Genomic DNA, 10,848 nt, shown 5'->3' with positions numbered 1-10,848 from the left:
TCGTAATATATATATATATTAGATTTAATAAGATTTTCAAACAGTAAATTCGGTTCGCATGATCAGAATTTTAACATACAATTAATTAATATATTTTTTTCACGTCAATTAAGTAGTTATTTGCAAATGGCTTTCGAATCAGCATATTCGAGGCAATACGACACGCCTAATGTAATTAAATTAATTGTTATTTATATTTTTATAGTTATTGTTATTTAAAAGTACATTGTATATAAGAGGTTTATTAAATACAATGTTATACGTTTTTGCTTAACCACGCAAGACGCAGTAGCAACCCACTTGGACTACATTTCTCATAAACCCCTTCGAGTACTGCGCCACGCGCTCCACCTATCCGGCGGCCAGCTGTGACTCTGCTGGGTCGAAGCCGTATCGGTATCGGCGGCTGCATCCTTCCCCGACAACAGCAGCACCTCAACACTACTGAACAGGTGAGGATCATTAACATATTCTTGCTTACCTCTCAGACCTTGGACTGCGCTCGTACCTATCGCTTGTCTTGTGCCAATTCACCTTTCTAGTATGTTAAGAACGAGAAAGCACAGCGACGTTTAATTCACTCGGATGGCAGATGGCTCGTAACCGGAGACGACAATGTTCGATTGATGGAAATACAATATTTAATGTTTTTTGTCCATTTTTACCGCTGCGTAACTGAATGTACTCCTGAAACGGAATTTATATATGGAATAGTCATTTTTGGACACGTAATTCAGCTGTTTCAGAAGCTAAAGACATATTTTATTTATTTGGGGAAAAAAAAATATCTCACGACACGCAACAACAAAAAAAAGTCATACATTGATAAACAGTGTATACTGAAATAATTTTTTTTATTGTGTTATTTTACTCACAAATTCAAATTAAATATGTCCTGTATGTGAACACAAGTTATACTTTCTGCTCTTATGTGCAAGAGGTTTTCATTGTTCTGTCATATGTGGCTGGTGTCGATAGATTAACAAAGATAGTTTGTAGTAGCTGAATAATAATTTTCATAATAACACACCCGATGATCTCAAATAGCTGGTTGGGTCTGCTCTAATCAATAGTCTCCATCTGCTCTGCAGGCATTCACTGAGTATTCCGATTTTATTCCAATCAAAATGAATCCCGCAGTTGAAATGATGACTCGTTATTAAACTCGAGAAACTACTGTTAAAAGTCCCCTCACACGTTAAAGAGTGTCTGATGTTATTTGTGCGTCCGTCCAACAGTTTGTTCCTCATTAGTGAAGCTTCCAAAATAAGCCAGTGTTGTGTTTAATGTGCTTCGTCAGTGAAAGCTTTGCTGTTCACATTTTTTAAAGGCCCAGTTTCTTTCACTCAGCAACACATTTGGCACAACCATAGAGGTGTTATTTGTTTGTTTAGTGCCTTAATTAGTACCTTGTGTCTCCTGCAATGTAAAGTATCTATTTCTTTTACCTGACAAGTAAGTTGTTTGTTTTGAGTTGTTATGGACAATTATAATTATTAAGATGCTGACATTAATGGGTTACAATAATGGTCAGGGTGTCCTTAAAGTTTGTGTCATTCAACAAATGACTGTCAAGTCAAATCATCTTTATTTATATAGTACTTTAAAACAGCCTTGGCTGTGGATAAACTTTTCCTTTCTCTCCATATCCGTTTTTTTTTTTTTAACACATTACACGTTGTGCATTTTCTTGAGTAGTAGCCATTTTATAGGGGCTTAATATTTTGTCCAGAATGAATTTGATAACTTCATTATTTTTTCATGTACAATTAATACCTTTAAAACGTGTTTTTTTTTTCTACTTGCTGTCGACTGTTGATGACATCACCTGTGCTGAGGAAGTAGGTAATGACCAATCATGGCTCACCTGTTTCCTGAGCCATGATTGGTCGTTGCCTACTTCCTCAGCACAGGTGATGTCATCTTCAGTCGACAACAAATGAACAAAATAGTTTTTAAAGGTATTAAGTCTATATAGAAAACAATTAAGTTATTAACCTGCTGAAAATGGCTCAATGAGTCAAGTATCCCTTTAAAGTACTAACAGACAAATCTGATGAACTATCTCAATAAATGCATTTGCATTGTTTTAAATTGAAAAGAGGCTTTGTTTACACCCAGTTCACTAATGTTTAGTAACATTATATTACACTGTTGTGTTTATGGAGGAGGCTAGTCATGGAGTTGATCTTGCAGTTATATTTTGGGGAACCCAACATGGGCAAAAAAAAAAGTGCTTTCACTTTTTATTGCTGCCTTTGAAATGTCATGGAAGCAAAAATATATATCCAAGTATTACAGTGTGGTCAATGTAACTGTTGTTTGGCGCTAAATAAAGCCTCATTGCCCCCTTTTATGGTTAACCAGACCAGAAGAGGAAATAGTTGGAAGTCTGCTTTTTGGGACAGAACACAGTTGAAGAGAAGTCCATCTTAATATGATATGGCAAACAGTATTTGCTGTGTAGCCTGTGTATTATTATTTTTTTCTTTGACTACTCTCATCCTCTGTTTGAATCATTACCCAGGCAGTTCCTGTCATTTGCTTGCTATTTATAGCATTTGGGATATCTATCTGGGAAGCACCCATGTTCAGTTGCACATACTGTAGGTGGCATAAGACGATGCCCGGTGGTCTGGAAGAGCGTTCATCGTGAGAACAATTGAATAATCGTCTGATCCTCTACAGGGAATTCAAGGTTTCTTCCCGGTGTTGTTAGAATTCCCCAAATCCTCCATGTTAAAATAATAACAGCACACTAAGGGGCTGAGCAGAGAGCTAGCCGCTGTGCTGGAGTCCTTCACATGCAGCGATGACGTGACCTTGTGATGTGGTATAGAGGGTGGAAGGCTGGCTATTATGAAATATGGTAGGAGGATGATGTAATAAATCATATAAACTGACTTGTTCAGGCCCTGCCCTTGAGCAAAAGCAAATAAAGAAACGGACAGTCGCGGTAGTTCCTTTCTTAACAATGACGCTGCTGTGAATGTTGATACAGTACTTTAGTTGTATAACAACATTAATCGTTTCATCAGAAACCGTTTCTTCGGTGGCGACAGTGACTCACTTTTAGGCAAAATGGAGGGTGATCGCAGAATTGCTAGTACACAGGAAGCTACGTTCGCCTGCAAGTAACTGGACTGACGTGCCATTCACTTACTTGGAGGGAGCTTTAATTTAGGAGATGGAACTCAAATATTTGATTTCAAAATGATTTTCCATCTGTTCAGATTAACTAGGCGAGAGAGTAACTTCTTCACCTTGAAAAAACAAAACAAAAAAAACATACTTGACAAGCATTGTCCAAGGAATGCTGCTTCTGTAATGGACCACATTTGACATAAAGCTGACGTGTCTTGTTGTCATGCTTGCTCCTGCCCGAATGCATTGAGAATGTATTTAAAGGTGACAGATGCTCAGATATTATTAGATCGCCTCTTCTTGGTAAACAGGACAAGCAAGTTTCCAAGCGTAATGCGGGGAAAAATGTGAAATATTTGTCTGAGAGGTGAGGATCAAATGGAACCTGGAAAGGCGTTAAGCGTTCCGCTCCCAAAAAGCTGCAGTGGAACTCTCCTTGGCCTGGCCCATGCATTACGATGCTTCATTGTGGAAAGTCATTGAGCTTTTGTTCTCATGGATGCTGTTGCAAGTGTTTCTATGGAATCCGCCCACTCGCTGTAAATGCACACAGGAAAGCAGCAGAAGTTTGTGCAACGTGGCTCGGGCTGTTTATCCGAATCCAAGTTTGACACCGTCAGAGCAGGAAGTTTCACCCTCGGGGGACTCTTGGCTCGAAGAAACTTGAAACAGCCTCTGGCTGATGAACTTTACATGAGAATCTTAGTTACGTACTGCTTGCATTATTGTATTGTATGCATGAATGTAACATAGTCCAATACATCAGTCATTTCTACTTTCTAGGCACATGATGAAGCGTACAGTATATGATATTGCACATCAAGCTAACAATAAAGCTCTTGCGTGGCCAATTCTAAATTACATTCAATCAAATGAATTAGCTAAAGCACGTTATACTTTTGCCTGCACTTCTACGTTGTTACCAAGATAATTCAAAACCACTTAAACATGCATGCCCATGAAACTTTGAAGAGTGGTGTGAAATAAATTCGGTCAAAATACATTTTTGGCATTTGCTAACCTCTCCGCTTTGCAATGTAAATAACCACCATCTACTTCAATGGAATGAAACGTGATTGCCGGCTACTTAAATGCTGTGCAGGTCCTCTGATTTGAAATATTACAGTAAATTCTGTTGAATAAATTTTACTCTAAATATAGTCTATTTGGTGTCCCTGTAAACAGAGTAAATTTTAGACTTGGATGAGAGTAAAACAAATAAAAACATCACTCAAGGGTTGAGGAACGAACCCACAACTTCAGGTTGGGAGACAGCCGTGTGTTAGTATATGGCTCGTGTCAGCTGCAACCTTCATAACTCTGATGTTTTTCGTCTCCATTGGCTTTTGGATATAAACAAACAGTAGGAGTGGCATAGCTCAGGTGGTAGAGTCTCCCAAGCTGAAGGTCGTGAGTTTGTTCCTCAACCTTTGTGTATTTTATGTATTTATTTATTCATTTTTAATAAACTTGTAAAATTTAGTCAAAATCTCTCCTTGAATTTTTTTACAATATTTTTTTTCATGGCATAGGCAAAATCTCTCGTACACACTAAAAATATTTTGAATAAAATTTACTCTGAATGTTTTACTCTCGTTCAAGTGTAAATTTTACTCTGTTTAGAGTGGGACCAAATAGATTCTGTTTAGAATAAAATTTACTCGTTTTGTTTTTTTGTTTTTTTAAATTGCATGAAATTAGTAGCTAATTTCTATTCTTATTATTTGTACTTCTTGATCATAAAACGGCCACGAGAGCTGTTAATAGTAAGGTTAGGTATACCAATACTGATACCTGGTATCGGTATTTGCCCATCCCCAGGAATAGACTACATGATAGACTACTATGTTAATTTTAATTGAGTATTAATTCCCGTCTTTGTATTAACTCATTCACTCCCAACCATTTTCACAGAAGTGTTTTCCTGGATTTTGACTGATTTTTCAAGGCCCGCGACATATTATGTTCTATTGCTATAAAAATATGTAACATACCAAAAGAGAGATTAGAGTCTCTTCTTTTATCAGGTAAAAAAAAAGTATATTCCTATCTGTTTCCGCTGTGCAGCAATTAGCAATAGAACATAGCTAAGTTTCATCGTTTTTCACAATTCTGCTTATAACTGTGGGGAAATCAGCTTGTTTTAACATGGCCTGGTTGATCTCTTATACTCTGCTGCCACTCAAGCATTTTCTGCAGTAGGGAGACTGCATCAAAGCCTTCTCTATGCTCTGGCATAAAAAACAAAAAACGTATAAATACGTCTTTGGGACACTTAAAACATTTAAAATATGACGTATTTATACGTTTTTGGGAGCTAATGAGTTAATTAAGCTGTAATGTGGTACTAAACGCAATTGTTGACTGATGTGAGAGGTGTCTGGGTTTACGAGAAGAGATTTAAAAAAACACGTACTTGAAAATGATAATTCTCCATGAATTCAACCAAAACTGTAGAAGGGTCAACAGGAATGCGAAGCAGGGTGCAACCAAGGTTTGTCCCCATGCACACAAACAGAGACAGACAACCGTCTGAATTATGTCGGTCTGTGGGAGGAAGCTGGAGAACCCAGCGAGAGCCCACATGAAAGGGGAAAAAAAGAGCACGAATATGCCAGTTCGAAAGGCTCCAGTAGATTCCAGCCAGAACCAACGGCTCTCAATGCAAACCAATTGTAGCTGCACTCAAATTGTTGGCAGATTATTATTTTCATGCTCGCAAATTTCCATGCATACTCCAACTTCCCCGATTATGATTTTTTTTGGGGGATAGAGTTTTGCGTCCGGTTGTGCATCACTTTCACATCTCCACAGACTAAAGAGGAACACAGAGGGAAAGTAGAGACTGTCTGGCAGCACGAGGATAATAATACATTCTTCTGCTTGCATTTTAGCTGAGCTCATGACTCTGAGAAGACCACCTCCCTAGAATCAGCTACTAGACAGATGCTAGATGTGGCCAGGCACTGCATGCATGTAAAATAACATATTGCAGATGCAGACTATTCCAGTGTTGTACTGGGAAAAAAAGATTCAGACATGAAAGAGTTTCTGATGTTTTGTTTTTGTAACACGATGTTATTGTTGGCGTCGTCACACCAGCCGATTGCTGCACATTTTTAAGATGACTGTGAATTGTTATACAATAATGAGTTTGCATCACAAGAGAATGGTGTGTACGGAAATAAGCCACAACATCAGAGAGATGTTTTTATTTCAATGGAACGTCGACTTGACAATGAATGTGTCAGCATCTCTATTATGTAACCACAGTGTTAGAATGATGTCTGTAGTTGTGGAAGCCTTGGTTTGTAGTTACAGAGATCGTGGCAAAGCAGTATTGTAAAGCCGCCCACTCAGCTGAATCAACAGCGTCGTGCATCATGCATGGTGTCCGCGCCCCATGTGGAGAATCTGACTCAGGTCTTCAGGCAAGCGAGAGGATCTTGGAGAGCAGTGATCGAGATTAAAATAATAATAATAATAATAATAATAATAATAATAATGATCCCACAGGATTCTTGGTAATAGTCCTGCCGTTGATGTTGTTGTTGTTGTTATCATTATTATCATCGTCATCATCATCATCATCATCTCTTTTAGAAAAAAAACACAAAAAAAAACAGCTTGTTTGTTCAACCATTCACATTGTATCGTTAAATAGAACAAGCCATTATTAATACTTTAGAATAATGTGTAAAAAAAATAACATCAGAACAATATTATAGATTAGAGATAGACCCATATGGGTTTTTTCAGGGCCAATATTGATTATTAGTAGCCACGAATCCCGATAACTGATATTTGGAGCCAATATTTATTTTCACTTAACAGGGAAGAAGATATTGGCATCAACATTAGAAAAAAAAAAAAAAAAGGCAAACTCCAACTCTTATTTATTTATTTATTTATTTATTTATTTTTAATTTTTAAGCATATGTTTATTGAACAACTTTTAGGGTTTGTAATACATTTGAATTAAAAAAAATAAAAAATATTAGTTTTAAAACTCTACCAAAAAGTCAGCTGGGTCAGCAGCTTCCCTGAAAATGTAAATTAGTAGTTACTTGAAGTGAACACTTTTCACTTTCACTTTTTAAAATGAATCTATTATCTGCTGTATGACTCTTCAAAATTGTCAATGTTGATTATACTCATAAAAATGCTGAATATCGGCGACGATTACTGGCCCAGCCGATAATCCCGAGTATAGATTTGTGAAAAAAATATGAAATTTACTAAATGGTGACATGGGAGTTTTTGGCCCGTTAAAGTTTGAAAAAACAAAACAAAAGAATCATACAGTACAATGTAAAAAAACAAAGAAATAGTATGGAAATCAGAAACAGCAGTTTTATCCCAATTTCTTCTTATTATTTATTTTTATTTTTTTTCAGCCAATCGTATTGTTGACAGGACTCCCCTTATTGTATAATTTGCATATGGGTCAATATTTTAAAAGGATTGTTTCAAACAAACTGCTCGTGGTGAGTTTAGAATTGAGAAAAGAAAAGATGTCGCAAAGTCATCTTGATCTTACTGACTGTCGTCAACATTCTAGAAGCAAACTGTAAGACACAGTTCCACTTGCATCTGCAGCAACAACAGGCCTACTCATTTCTTTTTAGTGACTACTAAATGTGTGTAGTGTTAGCGTAGCTCTGCTGTTTGTGACAGCGGAGTAGGGGTGTGGCAAGAACAAATTTAGCTTCTTGCCACAATCTAAGGCCCGTTTCATTCCTCGCCAAAGCACACTTTGCATTCTACCCACATGCTACAGCCTTGGCATACCATAGGATGTGGGATCTAAATTACACCAGAATGGAAGAGCGTAAAAGTCAGACCCCTCCAGAGTAATCCAACCTCACATTAAAGCAGAAGTCAAAAAGATCCTTTACAAAAATATGTTCTATGCAGCCCCACTAGTCTAAATACGGTATTTTGGTTAATATCGTGTCAGTAGACTATGACTTAAGCAGCAAAAACTAGCAGTTTTAATCAATATCAGAAGGCAGCCATTTTGCCACTTACTGTCGAGTGAAAATGACATCATAGTTTCTCAGGTCTCTAACAACCAATCACAGCTCAGCTTCAGAAAACAGGTGAGCTGTGATTGGCCGTTACCTGCACCCTCAGAAACTGTGATGTCATCTACAGTCAAGTGGCAAAATGGCCGCCCCTGAGATGGATAAAAACGGCTGGATTTTGCATCAAATGTAATATTAATCAGAATGTCATGTTTAGAAGAGTTAAGTCACATATAATATTATTGTCAAGAAATATTTCACTTTGATTTTCTCTTTAAACACATTCATTGCCAGACCAGCAAAAAAATGCATCATTTGACGTCTTTTTCCGTCAATGGCAGTGAATGAGTTAAACATGGTAAAAATCAATGAAGCAATTATAAATTGTTGATATAATGTACAGCAGGGGTGTCCAAACTTTTTCCTCTGAGGGCCACATACAGAAAAATAGAAAGCTGCAAGGGCCACTTTGATTTTTTTTTAAAGTTATTTATTAACACATTCATTGCCAGACCAGCAAAAAAAAATCATTAGACGTCTTTTTCCGTCAATGGCAGTGAATGAGTTAAGGAGCACTACGTTACTGATGATGTGCATGTCAAACATTACTGAAACATTTCTCAACATATCTCAAACATTTGCACATTTTTTTTGTAATAGCTCTGATAAATGAAAAATACTCCATTAAAATATTTGTTCAGGCGTATATAATGGGATGATCTAGTGACGATAGCTGTTGTCGAGGATGCGTTAAGGATGAAATAATCTTATCGTGAAATATATTTTCGAGTCAGTTGTGGTTAAAGTCAAGCATTTTGAAAATCTAGTTGTCAGTTTCTCATTACTGTCGTTTATGGTTGGCTTAGAGTGTGATATTGACAAGCATCATATTGTAAAAGGAAAATTGGAAAGACTAATAGCTTCAAGTCATTTTACATAATAAGTAGCAAACATGTTAGCCTTATTTCTGCCGGGTTTCTCAGGTTTTGCTGCGAAGCGTGTTGAGTCACTGAACTGGAATAGTCTTCATTTTCCATTCATATTCAACAGTGGCTATGAAAACATTGACATCTGAGGCTTATGTCACATTTGTTTAGTTACGTCAGCCTTGTGAAAGTTATTCTACTACCAGTTGGGCCGGGCAGAAAAACAAGCATGGATGAAAAGATGGTGATGATGCTTGTTGACCATGATTCAGCATTTTGTAACTTCACTAGTTAAGTGTTTCAGCTGTATTGATTATTATTATTTTTTTTAACTTTGCCTTGTCTCACGTCAAGATGGTTTGTACTTGACATTTCCAAACAATTTCACTGCTGTAGCTTGTGTCCATAAAAAGAGCTAGCCACATGGAAGATGGAGAAAACGAATGAAAACCGGGTTGTAAATCAAGATGATTTGTTAAATGTAAGACGGTGAGAGATCATGTCAACATGTCAACCTCATTTATTATTGAATCGTGAACTGCAGCGAGCGACGTGTGAAGCATAGGAATGTCGAGCTTGCTTCTGTGGTTATAACACACCGCCCCTGTCCTATGTCTGCAAACAATTCACACCGCTCAGATCAGATGTGGAAGATTGTTTCATCCACACCCAAGAAGATAAGTGCCCTCGTACTCCAGCACTTCAATTCAGCAGCAGCTACTTAGCCTCAAAGCTAATCTCAGGTTGTCTCGGAGACATCTGGGTTGTTAACTAGGCCACCATAAAGTAAGTGGGACACAATTTTGGCTCCAGACGAGTTGGCAGATAGTTATAGTAAGGAAATATTTCAGATTTCTTCCCCCGTTGTTGTTTTGCAGGGAGCCAGAGTATGAAAATGACTTGTCTCCCATTGCTTTTTCTTTGTAGAAATATACGTCCAGTCTTTAATATTTGAAAGCATAAATGGACTGGATAGGTGTGCCCCCAACCTTCTTAATGCCTAATCTTGTGTTGATGTAGTCGTGGCAGCCATTCTGAGAAGAAGAACTGTGTTTGAACTCCACTTGGACCATGCCAGGAGACAGTCACAGGATGTTGCCTGCAGAGGACTTGAAGTCACATGATGGTGATGCTCTCATGACAGAGTGCAGTCGTAGTCAGATCAGAGAAGTACTGCACGCAAACATATTACATTTCATTTGGAAATGTACTCTAAAGGGGAATGTTTCATGTATTTTTGTTCCCTCAACCGTTGTGTAATGCCTCCACCTTTTTAGTCAAATTACATATGTAGCCTAGAATAGTTGAGAGAAGAGGAACAAGCTATTCTTGGTGGAAGTCCACTGGAAGGATGACTAGCTTGTCTTCCTACGAAGACTTTACTCATAAAATCCAAGTTCAGCGTTTCTCAGTGGTAGGGAGGAAAGGATGTGGTTAGTATTAGTGTTGTTCCGAAACCGATACTGGTATCGGCAGAGGCGCCGATACTGCATTAAAACAGTGGTATCGGTATCGGTGACTACTCACAAGTAACATGCCGATACCATTAATTCCAACCCTAATATAGGTGCAGCATCTTGTGTCTTGCTCGTGCACGACATTCGCTGATAGGTGACATGCGCACTGCATGCAGATCTAAGATATCCTATTGGCCCTTGAATGCTCTGAACCAATGGCAGGACAGCTTTTTCAGGTTGAGAAAAAAAGAAAAGAAAAACTTAGGTATCGGTATGGTATCGGTAAAATATTCA

General features: G+C 37.8%; 1 protein-coding gene across 4 annotated transcripts in view; it reads left to right on the top strand.

Annotated features, from left to right (window-relative positions):
* specc1 (sperm antigen with calponin homology and coiled-coil domains 1) overlaps positions 1 to 10,848 on the top strand; it is a 75,497-nt gene that overhangs the window by 151 nt on the left and 64,498 nt on the right. For 3 of the 4 annotated variants that reach the window (XM_077504010.1, XM_077504009.1, XM_077504007.1), the window contains exon 1: positions 101 to 452. The gene's annotated coding sequence lies outside the window, so the exon portion shown is untranslated. Of the gene's footprint in view, positions 1 to 100; positions 453 to 10,848 lie in introns of those variants that run through there. The other variant, XM_077504008.1, reaches the window with a different exon arrangement.

This window comes from Festucalex cinctus, chromosome 18, assembly GCF_051991245.1.
Source record: "Festucalex cinctus isolate MCC-2025b chromosome 18, RoL_Fcin_1.0, whole genome shotgun sequence".
Lineage (NCBI taxonomy): Eukaryota > Metazoa > Chordata > Actinopteri > Syngnathiformes > Syngnathidae > Festucalex > Festucalex cinctus.
The sequence above is the reverse complement of the archived record's forward strand: the minus strand, read 5'-3'. Positions and strand labels throughout refer to the sequence as shown.